Raw genomic sequence first — 16,701 nt, 5'->3', positions numbered from 1 at the left:
CAATTGGACGGCTGACTTCTGTTGTTGATTTCATTTGTTTGTTATTTCCTTCATCGTTTCTCATTCTTACACTTTTCATCGTATTGCTGAGGGACGAAAGCTTGACACACGTGTCTAAGGAAACCACATCGGTAGAAGGGACTGTTCTTATTCCCTTCTTTTTGTTTAATGAACAATTATCCAAGTAAGCCATTCCACATTGTTGTTTTTCTTGGTTTCGGATGTCACGCAGGTAGCTATAATCCTTCAATTGGTAAGGTCAATTGCTGCTGTAACCACAAATGAACGACTGACTCCTGTTCTTGACTTCATTTGTTTGTTATTTCCTTCAGTTTTCCTCATTCTAACACTTTTCATCGTATTGCACAGAGACGAAAGCTTGACACACGTGTCTAAGGAAACCACATTGATATAAGGGACTGTTCTTATTCTCTTCTTTTTGTTCAATGAACAATTATCCAAGTAAGCCATATCACATTGTTGTTTTTCTTGGTCTCGGATGTCACGCAGGTAGCTATAATCTCTCAATTGGTAAGGTCAATTGCTGCTGTAACCACAAATGCACGACTGACTTCTGTTGTTGATTTCATTCGTTCGTTATTTCCTTCAATGTTTCTCACTCTAACACTTTTTGTCGTATTGCTGAGGGACGAAAGCTTGACACACGTGTCTAAGGAAATCACATTGGTAGAAGGGACTGATCTTATTCCCTTCTTTTTGTTTAATGAACAATTATCCAAGTAAGCCATTCCACATTGTTGTTTTTCTTGGACTTGGATGTCACGCAGGTAGCTATAATCTCTCAATTGGTAAGGTCAATTGCTGCTGTAACCACAAATGCACGACTGACTTCTAGTGTTGATTTCATTTGTTTGTTATTTCCTTCAGTTTTCCTCATTCTAACACTTTTCATCGTATTGCACAGAGACGAAAGCTTGACACACGTGTCTAAGGAAACCACATCGGTAGAAGGGACTTTTCTAATTCCCTTCTTTTTGTTTGATGAACAATTATCCAAGTAAGCCATTCCACATTGTTGTTTTTCTTGGTTTCGGATGTCACGCAGGTAGCTATAATCTCTCAATTGGTAAGGTCAATTGCTGCTGTAACCACAAATGAACGACTGACTCCTGTTCTTGACTTCATTTGTTTGTTATTTCCTTCAGTTTTCCTCATTCTAACACTTTTCATCGTATTGCACAGAGACGAAAGCTTGACACACGTGTCTAAGGAAACCACATCGGTAGAAGGGACTGTTCTTATTCCCTTTTTTCTGTTAGATGAACAATTATCCAAGTAAGCCATTTCACATTGTTGTTTTTCTTGGTCTCGGATGTCACGCAGGTAGCTTTAATCTCTCAATTGGTAAGGTCAATTGCTGCTGTAACCACAAATGCACGACTGACTCCTGTTGTTGATTTCATTCGTTTGTTATTTCCTCCAATCTTCCCCATTCTAACACTTTTCATCGTATTGCACAGAGACGAAAGCTTGAAACACGTGTCTAAGGAAACCACATTGATATAAGGGACTGTTTTTATTCTCTTCTTTTTGTTTAATGAACAATTATCCAAGTAAGCCATTTCACATTGTTGTTTTTCTTGGTCTCGGATGTCACGCAGGTAGCTATAATCTCTCAATTGGTAAGGTCAATTGCTGCTGTAACCACAAATGCACGACTGACTTCTATTGTTGATTTCATTTGTTTGTTATTTCCTTCAGTTTTCCTCATTCTAACACTTTTCATCGTATTGCACAGAGACGAAAGCTTGACACACGTGTCTAAGGAAACCACATTGATATAAGGGACTGTTCTTATTCTCTTCTTTTTGTTCAATGAACAATTATCCAAGTAAGCCATTTCACATTGTTGTTTTTTTGGTCTCGGATGTCACGCAGGTAGCTATAATCTCTCAATTGGTAAGGTCAATTGCTGCTGTAACCACAAATGCACGACTGACTTCTGTTGTTGATTTCATTCGTTCGTTATTTCCTTCAATGTTTCTCACTCTAACACTTTTTGTCGTATTGCTGAGGGTCGAAAGCTTGACACACGTGTCTAAGGAAATCACATTGGTAGAAGGGACTGATCTTATTCCCTTCTTTTTGTTTAATGAACAATTATCCAAGTAAGCCATTCCACATTGTTGTTTTTCTTGGACTTGGATGTTACTCAGGTAGCTATAATCTCCCACGTGGTAAGGTCAATTGCTGCTTTAAATATAAATGAACGGCTGACTTCTGTTGTTGATTTCATTTGTTTGATATTTCCTTCAATGTTTCTCATTCAAACCTTTTTCATCGTATTGCACACGGACGAAAGCTTGACACACGTGTCTAAGGAAACCACATTGGTATGAAGGACTGTTCTTATTCCCTTTTTTCTGTTAGATGAACAATTATCCAGATAAGCCATTTCACATTGTTGATTTTCTTGGACTCGGATGTCACGCAGGTAGCTATAATCTCCCACTTGGTAAGGTCAATTGCTGCTTTAACAATAAATGGACGGCTGACTTCTGTTGTTGATTTCATTTGTTTGTTATTTCCTTCAATGTTTTTCATTCTAACAATTTTCATCGTATTGCACAGGGACGAAAGCTTGACACACGTGTCTAAAGAAACCACATTGATATAATGGACTGTTCTTATTCTCTTCTTTTTGTTCAATGAACAATTATCCAAGTAAGCCATTTCACATTGTTGTTTTTCTTGGTCTCGGATGTCACGCAGGTAGCTATAATCTCCCACGTGGTAAGGTCAATTGCTGCTGTTACCACAAATGCACGACTGACTTCTGTTGTTGATTTCACTTGTTTGTTTTTTCCTTCAATCTTCCTCATTCTAACACTTTTCATCGTATTGCACAGAGACGAAAGCTTGACACACGTGTCTAAGGAAACCACATTGATATAAGGGACTGTTCTTATTCTCTCCTTTTTGTTTAATGAACAATTATCCAAGTAAGCCATTTCACATTGTTGTTTTTCTTGGTCTCGGATGTCACGCAGGTAGCTATAATCTCTCAATTGGTAAGGTCAATTGCTGCTGTAACCACAAATGCACGACTGACTTCTGTTGTTGATTTCATTCGTTTGTTATTTCCTCCAATCTTCCCCATTCTAACACTTTTCATCGTATTGCACAGAGACGAAAGCTTGACACACGTGTCTAAGGAAACCACATTGATATAAGGGACTGTTCTTATTCTCTTCTCTTTGTTTAATGAACAATTATCCAAGTAAGCCATTTCACATTGTTGTTTTTCTTGGTCTCGGATGTCACGCAGGTAGCTATTATCTCTCAATTGGTAAGGTCAATTGCTGCTGTAACCACAAATGCACGACTGACTTCTGTTGTTGATTTCATTCGTTCGTTATTTCCTTCAATGTTTCTCACTCTAACACTTTTTGTCGTATTGCTGAGGGACGAAAGCTTGACACACGTGTCTAAGGAAATCACATTGGTAGAAGGGACTGATCTTATTCCCTTCTTTTTGTTTAATGAACAATTATCCAAGTAAGCCATTCCACATTGTTGTTTTTCTTGGACTTGGATGTCACTCAGGTAGCTATAATCTCTCAATTGGTAAGGTCAATTGCTGCTTTAAATATAAATGAACGGCTGACTTCTGTTGTTGATTTCATTTGTTTGATATTTCCTTCAATGTTTCTCATTCAAACCTTTTTCATCGTATTGCACACGGACGAAAGCTTAACACACGTGTCTAAGGAAACCACATTGGTATGAGGGACTGTTCTTATTCCCTTTTTTCTGTTAGATGAACAATTATCCAGATAAGCCTTCTCACATTGTTGATTTTCTTGGACTCGGATGTCACGCAGGTAGCTATAATCTCCCACTTGGTAAGATCAATTGCTGCTTTAACAATAAATGGACGGCTGACTTCTGTTGTTGATTACATATGTTTGTTATTTAATTCAATGTTTCTCATTCTAACACTTTTCATCGTATTGCACAGGGACGAAAGCTTGACACACGTGTCTAAGGAAACCACATTGATATAAGGGACTGTTCTTATTCTCTTCTTTTTGTTCAATGAACAATTATCCAAGTAAGCCATTTCACATTGTTGTTTTTCTTGGTCTCGGATGTCACGCAGGTAGCTATAATCTCTCAATTGGTAAGGTCAATTGCTGCTGTAACCACAAATGCACGACTGACTTCTGTTGTTGATTTCATTCGTTCGTTATTTCCTTCAATGTTTCTCACTCTAACACTTTTTGTCGTATTGCTGAGGGACGAAAGCTTGACACACGTGTCTAAGGAAATCACATTGGTAGAAGGGACTGATCTTATTCCCTTCTTTTTGTTTAATGAACAATTATCCAAGTAAGCCATTCCACATTGTTGTTTTTCTTGGACTCGGATGTCACGCAGGTAGCTATAATCTCCCAAGTGGTAAGGTCAATTGCTGCTGTAACCACAATTGGACGGCTGACTTCTTTTGTCGATTTCATTTGTTTTTTATTTCCTCCAATGTTTCTTATCCTAACTCTTTTCATCGTATTGCAGAGGGACGAAAGCTTGACACACGTGTCTAAGAAAACCACTTTGGTATAAGGGACTGTTCGCATTCCCTTTTTTTTGTTTAATAAACAGTTATTCAAGTAAGCCATTTCACATTGTTGATTTTCTTGGACTCGGATGTCACGCAGGTAGCTATAATCTCCCACGTGGTAAGGTCAATTGCTGCTGTAACCACAATTGGACGGCTGACTTCTGTTGTCGATTTCATTTGTTTTTTATTTCTTTCAATGTTTCTCATTCTAACAATTTTCATCGTATTGCACAGGGACGAAAGCTTGACACACGTGTCTAAGGAAACCACTTTGGTATAAGGGACTGATCTTATTCCCTTTTTTTTGTCTAATGAGAAATTGTTCAAGTAAGCCATTCAACATTGTTGATTTCCTCCCACGTGGTAAGGTCAATTGCTGCTGTAACCACAATTGGACGGCTGACTTCTGTTGCTGATTTCATTTGTTTGTTATTTCCTTCAATGTTTCTTACTCTAACACTTTTTGTCGTATTGCTGACGGACGAAAGCCAAGCTGTTCTTATTCTCTTCTTTTTGTTTAATGAACAATTAACCAAGTAAGCCATTTCACATTGTTGTTTTTCTTGGTCTCGGATGTCACGCAGGTAGCTATAATCTCTCAATTGGTAAGGTCAATTGCTGCTGTAACCACAAATGCACGACTGACTTCTGTTGTTGATTTCATTCGTTTGTTAATTCCTTCAATGTTTCTCATTCTAACAATTTTCATCGTATTGCACAGGGACGAAAGCTTGACACACGTGTCTAAGGAAACCACTTTGGTATGAGGGACTGATCTTATTCCCTTTTTTTTTGTCTAATGAAAAATTGTTCAAGTAAGCCATTCAACATTGTTGATTTCCTCCCACGTGGTAAGGTCAATTGCTGCTGTAACCACAATTGGACGGCTGACTTCTGTTGTTGATTTCATTTGTTTGTTATTTCCTTCATCGTTTCTCATTCTTCACTTTTCATCGTATTGCTGAGGGACGAAAGCTTGACACACGTGTCTAAGGAAACCACATCGGTAGAAGGGACTGTTCTTACTCCCTTCTTTTTGTTTAATGAACAATTATCCAAGTAAGCCATTCCACATTGTTGATTTTCTTGGACTCGGATGTCACGCAGGTAGCTTTAATCTCCCACTTGGTAAGGTCAATTGCTGCTTTAACAATAAATGGACGGCTGACTTCTGTTGTTGATTTCATTTGTTTGTTATTTCCTTCAATGTTTCTCATTCTAACAATTTTCATCGTATTGCACAGGGACGAAAGCTTGACACACGTGTCTAAAGAAACCACATTGATATAATGGACTGTTCTTATTCTCTTCTTTTTGTTTAATGAACAATTATCCAAGTAAGCCATTTCACATTGTTGTTTTTCTTGGTCTCGGATGTCACGCAGGTAGCTATAATCCCCCACGTGGTAAGGTCAATTGCTGCTGTTACCACAAATGCACGACTGAATTCTGTTGTTGATTTCACTTGTTTGTTATTTCCTTCAATCTTCCTCATTCTAACACTTTTCATCGTATTGCACAGAGACGAAAGCTTGACACACGTGTCTAAGGAAGCCACATTGATATAAGGGACTGTTCTTATTCTCTCCTTTTTGTTTAATGAACAATTATCCAAGTAAGCCATTTCACATTGTTGTTTTTCTTGGTCTCGGATGTCACGCAGGTAGCTATAATCTCTCAATTGGTAAGGTCAATTGCTGCTGTAACCACAAATGCACGACTGACTTCTGTTGTTGATTTCATTCGTTTGTTATTTCCTCCAATCTTCCCCATTCTAACACTTTTCATCGTATTGCACAGAGACGAAAGCTTGACACACGTGTCTAAGGAAACCACATTGATATAAGGGACTGTTCTTATTCTCTTCTCTTTGTTTAATGAACAATTATCCAAGTAAGCCATTTCACATTGTTGTTTTTCTTGGTCTCGGATGTCACGCAGGTAGCTATTATCTCTCAATTGGTAAGGTCAATTGCTGCTGTAACCACAAATGCACGACTGACTTCTGTTGTTGATTTCATTCTTTCGTTATTTCCTTCAATGTTTCCCACTCTAACACTTTTTGTCGTATTGCTGAGGGACGAAAGCTTGACACACGTGTCTAAGGAAATCACATTGGTAGAAGGGACTGATCTTATTCCCTTCTTTTTGGTTAATGAACAATTATCCAAGTAAGCCAATTCACATTGTTGTTTTTCTTGGACTTGGATGTCACTCAGGTAGCTATAATCTCCCACGTGGTAAGGTCAATTGCTGCTTTAAATATAAATGAACGGCTGACTTCTGTTGTTGATTTCATTTGTTTGATATTTCCTTCAATGTTTCTCATTCAAACCTTTTTCATCGTATTGCACACGGACGAAAGCTTGACACACGTGTCTAAGGAAACCACATTGGTATGAGGGACTGTTCTTATTCCCTTTTTTCTGTTAGATGAACAATTATCCAGATAAGCCTTCTCACATTGTTGATTTTCTTGGACTCGGATGTCACGCAGGTAGCTATAATCTCCCACTTGGTAAGATCAATTGCTGCTTTAACAATAAATGGACGGCTGACTTCTGTTGTTGATTACATATGTTTGTTATTTAATTCAATGTTTCTCATTCTAACACTTTTCATCGTATTGCACAGGGACGAAAGCTTGACACACGTGTCTAAGGAAACCACATTGATATAAGGGACTGTTCTTATTCTCTTCTTTTTGTTCAATGAACAATTATCCAAGTAAGCCATTTCACATTGTTGTTTTTCTTGGTCTCGGATGTCACGCAGGTAGCTATAATCTCTCAATTGGTAAGGTCAATTGCTGCTGTAACCACAAATGCACGACTGACTTCTGTTGTTGATTTCATTCGTTCGTTATTTCCTTCAATGTTTCTCACTCTAACACTTTTTGTCGTATTGCTGAGGGACGAAAGCTTGACACACGTGTCTTAGGAAATCACATTGGTAGAAGGGACTGATCTTATTCCCTTCTTTTTGTTTAATGAACAATTATCCAAGTAAGCCATTCCACATTGTTGTTTTTCTTGGACTCGGATGTCACCCAGGTAGCTATAATCTCCCAAGTGGTAAGGTCAATTGCTGCTGTAACCACAATTGGACGGCTGACTTCTGTTGTCGATTTCATTTGTTTTTTATTTCCTCCAATGTTTCTTATCCTAACTCTTTTCATCGTATTGCAGAGGGACGAAAGCTTGACACACGTGTCTAAGAAAACCACTTTGGTATAAGGGACTGTTCGCATTCCCTTTTTTTTGTTCAATAAACAGTTATTCAAGTAAGCCATTTCACATTGTTGATTTTCTTGGACTCGGATGTCACGCAGGTAGCTATAATCTCCCACGTGGTAAGGTCAATTGCTGCTGTAACCACAATTGGACGGCTGACTTCTGTTGTCGATTTCATTTGTTTTTTATTTCTTTCAATGTTTCTCATTCTAACAATTTTCATCGTATTGCACAGGGACGAAAGCTTGACACACGTGTCTAAGGAAACCACTTTGGTATAAGGGACTGATCTTATTCCCTTTTTTTTGTCTAATGAGAAATTGTTCAAGTAAGCCATTCAACATTGTTGATTTCCTCCCACGTGGTAAGGTCAATTGCTGCTGTAACCACAATTGGACGGCTGACTTCTGTTGCTGATTTCATTTGTTTGTTATTTCCTTCAATGTTTCTTACTCTAACACTTTTTGTCGTATTGCTGACGGACGAAAGCCAAGCTGTTCTTATTCTCTTCTTTTTGTTTAATGAACAATTAACCAAGTAAGCCATTTCACATTGTTGTTTTTCTTGGTCTCGGATGTCACGCAGGTAGCTATAATCTCTCAATTGGTAAGGTCAATTGCTGCTGTAACCACAAATGCACGACTGACTTCTGTTGTTGATTTCATTCGTTTGTTAATTCCTTCAATGTTTCTCATTCTAACAATTTTCATCGTATTGCACAGGGACGAAAGCTTGACACACGTGTCTAAGGAAACCACTTTGGTATGAGGGACTGATCTTATTCCCTTTTTTTTTGTCTAATGAAAAATTGTTCAAGTAAGCCATTCAACATTGTTGATTTCCTCCCACGTGGTAAGGTCAATTGCTGCTGTAACCACAATTGGACGGCTGACTTCTGTTGTTGATTTCATTTGTTTGTTATTTCCTTCATCGTTTCTCATTCTTCACTTTTCATCGTATTGCTGAGGGACGAAAGCTTGACACACGTGTCTAAGGAAACCACATCGGTAGAAGGGACTGTTCTTACTCCCTTCTTTTTGTTTAATGAACAATTATCCAAGTAAGCCATTCCACATTGTTGTTTTTCTTGGTTTCGGATGTCACGCAGGTAGCTATAATCTCTCAATTGGTAAGGTCAATTGCTGCTGTAACCACAAATGAACGACTGACTCCTGTTCTTGACTTCATTTGTTTGTTATTTCCTTCAGTTTTCCTCATTCTAACACTTTTCATCGTATTGCACAGGGACGAAAGCTTGACACACGTGTCTAAGGAAACCACATTGGTATGAGGGACTGTTCTTATTCCCTTTTTTCTGTTAGATGAACAATTATCCAAGTAAGCCATTTCACATTGTTGTTTTTCTTGGTCTCGGATGTCACGCAGGTAGCTATAATCTCTCAATTGGTAAGGTCAATTGCTGCTGTAACCACAAATGCACGACTGACTCCTGTTGTTGATTTCATTCGTTTGTTATTTCCTCCAATCTTCCCCATTCTAACACTTTTCATCGTATTGCACAGAGACGAAAGCTTGACACACGTGTCTAAGGAAACCACATTGATATAAGGGACTGTTCTTATTCTCTTCTTTTTGTTTAATGAACAATTATCCAAGTAAGCCAATTCACATTGTTGTTTTTCTTGGTCTCGGATGTCACGCAGGTAGCTATAATCTCTCAATTGGTAAGGTCAATTGCTGCTGTAACCACAAATGCACGAATGACTTCTATTGTTGATTTCATTTGTTTGTTATTTCCTTCAGTTTTCCTCATTCTAACACTTTTCATCGTATTGCACAGAGACGAAAGCTTGACACACGTGTCTAAGGAAACCACATTGATATAAGGGACTGTTCTTATTCTCTTCTTTTTGTTCAATGAACAATTATCCAAGTAAGCCATTTCACATTGTTGTTTTTCTTGGTCTCGGATGTCACGCAGGTAGCTATAATCTCTCAATTGGTAAGGTCAATTGCTGCTGTAACCACAAATGCACGACTGACTTCTGTTGTTGATTTCATTCGTTCGTTATTTCCTTCAATGTTTCTCACTCTAACACTTTTTGTCGTATTGCTGAGGGACGAAAGCTTGACACACGTGTCTAAGGAAATCACATTGGTAGAAGGGACTGATCTTATTCCCTTCTTTTTGTTTAATGAACAATTATCCAAGTAAGCCATTCCACATTGTTGTTTTTCTTGGACTTGGATGTCACTCAGGTAGCTATAATCTCCCACGTGGTAAGGTCAATTGCTGCTTTAAATATAAATGAACGGCTGACTTCTGTTGTTGATTTCATTTGTTTGATATTTCCTTCAATGTTTCTCATTCAAACCTTTTTCATCGTATTGCACACGGACGAAAGCTTGACACACGTGTCTAAGGAAACCACATTGGTATGAGGGACTGTTCTTATTCCCTTTTTTCTGTTAGATGAACAATTATCCAGATAAGCCATTTCACATTGTTGATTTTCTTGGACTCGGATGTCACGCAGGTAGCTATAATCTCCCACTTGGTAAGGTCAATTGCTGCTTTAACAATAAATGGACGGCTGACCTCTGTTGTTGATTTCATTTGTTTGTTATTTCCTTCAATGTTTCTCATTCTAACAATTTTCATCGTATTGCACAGGGACGAAAGCTTGACACACGTGTCTAAGGAAACCACATTGATATAATGGACTGTTCTTATTCTCTTCTTTTTGTTCAATGAACAATTATCCAAGTAAGCCATTTCACATTGTTGTTTTTCTCGGTCTCGGATGTCACGCAGGTAGCTATAATCTCCCACGTGGTAAGGTCAATTGCTGCTGTTACCACAAATGCACGACTGACTTCTGTTGTTGATTTCACTTGTTTGTTATTTCCTTCAATGTTTCTCATTCTAACACTTCTCATCGTATTGCACAGGAACGAAAGCTTGACACACGTGTCTATGGAAACCACATTGGTATAAGGGCCTGTTCTTATTCTCTTCTTTTTGTTCAATGAACAATTATCCAAGTAAGCCATTTCACATTGTTGTTTTTCTTGGTCTCAAATGTCACGCAGGTAACTATAATCTCTCAATTGGTAAGGTCAATTGCTGCTGTAACCACAAATGCACGACTGACTTCTGTTGTTGATTGTTTCTCACTCTAACACTTTTTGTCGTATTGCTGAGGGACGAAAGCTTGACCCACGTGTCTAAGTAAACCACTTTGGTATAAGGGACTGTTCTTATTCCCTCCTTTTTGTTTAATGAATAATTATCCAAGTAAGCCATTCCACATTGTTGATTTTCTTGGACTCGGATGTCACGCAGGTAAGGTCAATTGCTGCTGTAACCACAAATGCACGACTGACTTCTGTTGTTGATTTCATTCGTTTGTTATTTCCTTCAATGTTTCTCATTCTAACACTTTTCATCGTATTGCACAGGGACCAAAGCTTGACACACGTGTCTAAGGAAACCACTTTGGTATAAGGGACTGTTCTTATTCCCTTCTTTTTGTTTAATGAACAATTATCCAAGTAAGCCATTCCACATTGTTGATTTTCTTGGACTCGGATGACACGCAGGTAGCTATAATCTCCCACGTGGTAAGGTCAATTGCTGCTGTAACCACAAATGCACGACTGACTCCTGTTGTTGATTTCATTCGTTTGTTATTTCCTTCAATGTTTCTCATTCTAACACTTTTCATCGTATTGCACAGGGACGAAAGCTTGACACACGTGTCTAAGGAAACCACTTTGGTATGAGGGACTGTTCTTATTCCCTTCTTTTTGTTTAATGAACAATTATCCAAGAAAGCCATTCCACATTGTTGATTTTCTTGGACTCGGATGTCACGCAGGTAGCTATAATCTCCCACGTGGTAAGGTCAATTGCTGCTGTAACCACAAATGCACGACTGATTTCTGTTGTTGATTTCATTTGTTTGTTATTTCCTTCTATGTTTCTCATTCTAACACTTTTCATCGTATTGCACAGGGACGAAAGCTCGACACACGTGTCTAAGGAAACCACTTTCGTAGAAGGGACTGTTCTTATTCCCTTCTTCTTGTTTAATGAAGAATTATCCAAGTAAGCCATTCCACATTGTTGATTTTCTTAGACTCGGATGTCACGCAGGTAGCTATAATCTCCCACGTGGTGAGGTCAATTGCTGCTGTAACCACAAATGCACGACTGACTTCTGTTGTTGATTTCATTTGTTTGTTATTTCCTTCAATGTTTCTCATTCTAACACTTCTCATCGTATTGCACAGGGACGAAAGCTAGACACACATGTCTAAAGAAATCACATTGGTAAAAGGGACTGTTCTTATTCCCTTCTTTTTGTTTAATTAATAATTTTCCAAGTGAGCCATACCACATTGTTGATTTTCTTGGACTCGGATGACACGCGGGTAGCTATAATCTCCCACGTGGTAAGGTCAATTGCTGCTGTAACCACAATTGGACGGCTGACTTCTGTTGTTGATTTCATTTGTTTGTTATTTAATAATAATCATTACAGGTTAACTTGTAGACACCGATGAAACTAAATCCGGTGTCTACAAGTTAACCTGTAATGATTGCCCTAAGGTTTATATTGGACAAACAGGAAGATCTTTCAATAAAAGGATAAAGGAACACCAAAAGAGTTATACATCTGATAGTTCGTTTTCAACCTACGCGAATCACTTAAAAGAATGAGACCATACCTTCAATAATAACTTTAAAATTCTTCATTTAGAAAACAAGAGCTTAAGACTAACACTCTTAGAATCCCTAGAAATAAACAGGTATAATACCCAAAATATTCTGTTGAACGAACAAACGGATGTAAACTCATCCCCTTTATTGAATTTCTTCCGATAGTTTGGAAATCCCAGGCTGTAAATGGTCCAATATAACTTTGTAATTTATACCCTTTCGAATATTTTTGTGCCAATTTTGTTCCTATATAAGATTCCGAAAACCTTTGTACTCTTATCAGTTCAGAAATGTAGCCTGATGATGCCACAGTGTGGCGAAACAATTGTTGCTAACAATTAAATAACATAGTGGAAATTACTTCGTTTTATTTTATTTAATTACCCAAGTGAGCCATTCCACATTGTTGAATTTCTTGGACTCGGATGACACGCGGGTAGCTATTGTTGATTTTCTTGGACTCGGATGTCTCGCAGGTAGCTTTAATCTCCCACGTGGTAAGGTCAATTGCTGCTGTAACCACAATTGGACGGCTGACTTCTGTTGTTGATTTCATTTGTTTGTTATTTTCTTCAATGTTTCTCATTCTAACACTTCTCATCGTATTGCACTGGGACGAAAGCTTGACACACGTGTCTAAGGAAACCACTTTGGTATGAGGGACTGTTCTCATTCCCTTCTTTTTGTTTAATGAACAATTATCCAAGTAAGCCATTCCACATTGTTGATTTTCTTGGACTCGGATGTCACGCAGGTAGCTATAATCTCTCAATTGGTAAGGTCAATTGCTGCTGTAACCACAAATGCACGAATGACTTCTATTGTTGATTTCATTTGTTTGTTATTTCCTTCAGTTTTCCTCATTCTAACACTTTTCATCGTATTGCACAGAGACGAAAGCTTGACACACGTGTCTAAGGAAACCACATTGATATAAGGGACTGTTCTTATTCTCTTCTTTTTGTTCAATGAACAATTATCCAAGTAAGCCATTTCACATTGTTGTTTTTCTTGGTCTCGGATGTCACGCAGGTAGCTATAATCTCTCAATTGGTAAGGTCAATTGCTGCTGTAACCACAAATGCACGACTGACTTCTGTTGTTGATTTCATTCGTTCGTTATTTCCTTCAATGTTTCTCACTCTAACACTTTTTGTCGTATTGCTGAGGGACGAAAGCTTGACACACGTGTCTAAGGAAATCACATTGGTAGAAGGGACTGATCTTATTCCCTTCTTTTTGTTTAATGAACAATTATCCAAGTAAGCCATTCCACATTGTTGTTTTTCTTGGACTTGGATGTCACTCAGGTAGCTATAATCTCCCACGTGGTAAGGTCAATTGCTGCTTTAAATATAAATGAACGGCTGACTTCTGTTGTTGATTTCATTTGTTTGATATTTCCTTCAATGTTTCTCATTCAAACCTTTTTCATCGTATTGCACACGGACGAAAGCTTGACACACGTGTCTAAGGAAACCACATTGGTATGAGGGACTGTTCTTATTCCCTTTTTTCTGTTAGATGAACAATTATCCAGATAAGCCATTTCACATTGTTGATTTTCTTGGACTCGGATGTCACGCAGGTAGCTATAATCTCCCACTTGGTAAGGTCAATTGCTGCTTTAACAATAAATGGACGGCTGACCTCTGTTGTTGATTTCATTTGTTTGTTATTTCCTTCAATGTTTCTCATTCTAACAATTTTCATCGTATTGCACAGGGACGAAAGCTTGACACACGTGTCTAAGGAAACCACATTGATATAATGGACTGTTCTTATTCTCTTCTTTTTGTTCAATGAACAATTATCCAAGTAAGCCATTTCACATTGTTGTTTTTCTCGGTCTCGGATGTCACGCAGGTAGCTATAATCTCCCACGTGGTAAGGTCAATTGCTGCTGTTACCACAAATGCACGACTGACTTCTGTTGTTGATTTCACTTGTTTGTTATTTCCTTCAATGTTTCTCATTCTAACACTTCTCATCGTATTGCACAGGAACGAAAGCTTGACACACGTGTCTATGGAAACCACATTGGTATAAGGGACTGTTCTTATTCTCTTCTTTTTGTTCAATGAACAATTATCCAAGTAAGCCATTTCACATTGTTGTTTTTCTTGGTCTCAAATGTCACGCAGGTAACTATAATCTCTCAATTGGTAAGGTCAATTGCTGCTGTAACCACAAATGCACGACTGACTTCTGTTGTTGATTGTTTCTCACTCTAACACTTTTTGTCGTATTGCTGAGGGACGAAAGCTTGACCCACGTGTCTAAGTAAACCACTTTGGTATAAGGGACTGTTCTTATTCCCTCCTTTTTGTTTAATGAATAATTATCCAAGTAAGCCATTCCACATTGTTGATTTTCTTGGACTCGGATGTCACGCAGGTAAGGTCAATTGCTGCTGTAACCACAAATGCACGACTGACTTCTGTTGTTGATTTCATTCGTTTGTTATTTCCTTCAATGTTTCTCATTCTAACACTTTTCATCGTATTGCACAGGGACCAAAGCTTGACACACGTGTCTAAGGAAACCACTTTGGTATAAGGGACTGTTCTTATTCCCTTCTTTTTGTTTAATGAACAATTATCCAAGTAAGCCATTCCACATTGTTGATTTTCTTGGACTCGGATGACACGCAGGTAGCTATAATCTCCCACGTGGTAAGGTCAATTGCTGCTGTAACCACAAATGCACGACTGACTCCTGTTGTTGATTTCATTCGTTTGTTATTTCCTTCAATGTTTCTCATTCTAACACTTTTCATCGTATTGCACAGGGACGAAAGCTTGACACACGTGTCTAAGGAAACCACTTTGGTATAAGGGACTGTTCTTATTCCCTTCTTTTTGTTTAATGAACAATTATCCAAGAAAGCCATTCCACATTGTTGATTTTCTTGGACTCGGATGTCACGCAGGTAGCTATAATCTCCCACGTGGTAAGGTCAATTGCTGCTGTAACCACAAATGCACGACTGATTTCTGTTGTTGATTTCATTTGTTTGTTATTTCCTTCTATGTTTCTCATTCTAACACTTTTCATCGTATTGCACAGGGACGAAAGCTCGACACACGTGTCTAAGGAAACCACTTTCGTAGAAGGGACTGTTCTTATTCCCTTCTTCTTGTTTAATGAAGAATTATCCAAGTAAGCCATTCCACATTGTTGATTTTCTTAGACTCGGATGTCACGCAGGTAGCTATAATCTCCCACGTGGTGAGGTCAATTGCTGCTGTAACCACAAATGCACGACTGACTTCTGTTGTTGATTTCATTTGTTTGTTATTTCCTTCAATGTTTCTCATTCTAACACTTCTCATCGTATTGCACAGGGACGAAAGCTAGACACACATGTCTAAAGAAATCACATTGGTAAAAGGGACTGTTCTTATTCCCTTCTTTTTGTTTAATTAATAATTTTCCAAGTGAGCCATACCACATTGTTGATTTTCTTGGACTCGGATGACACGCGGGTAGCTATAATCTCCCACGTGGTAAGGTCAATTGCTGCTGTAACCACAATTGGACGGCTGACTTCTGTTGTTGATTTCATTTGTTTGTTATTTAATAATAATCATTACAGGTTAACTTGTAGACACCGATGAAACTAAATCCGGTGTCTACAAGTTAACCTGTAATGATTGCCCTAAGGTTTATATTGGACAAACAGGAAGATCTTTCAATAAAAGGATAAAGGAACACCAAAAGAGTTATACATCTGATAGTTCGTTTTCAACCTACGCGAATCACTTAAAAGAATGAGACCATACCTTCAATAATAACTTTAAAATTCTTCATTTAGAAAACAAGAGCTTAAGACTAACACTCTTAGAATCCCTAGAAATAAACAGGTATAATACCCAAAATATTCTGTTGAACGAACAAACGGATGTAAACTCATCCCCTTTATTGAATTTCTTCCGATAGTTTGGAAATCCCAGGCTGTAAATGGTCCAATATAACTTTGTAATTTATACCCTTTCGAATATTTTTGTGCCAATTTTGTTCCTATATAAGATTCCGAAAACCTTTGTACTCTTATCAGTTCAGAAATGTAGCCTGATGATGCCACAGTGTGGCGAAACAATTGTTGCTAACAATTAAATAACATAGTGGAAATTACTTCGTTTTATTTTATTTAATTACCCAAGTGAGCCATTCCACATTGTTGAATTTCTTGGACT

This window comes from Harmonia axyridis, chromosome 6, assembly GCF_914767665.1.
Source record: "Harmonia axyridis chromosome 6, icHarAxyr1.1, whole genome shotgun sequence".
Taxonomy (NCBI): Eukaryota; Metazoa; Arthropoda; class Insecta; order Coleoptera; family Coccinellidae; genus Harmonia; species Harmonia axyridis.
The sequence above is the reverse complement of the archived record's forward strand: the minus strand, read 5'-3'. Positions refer to the sequence as shown.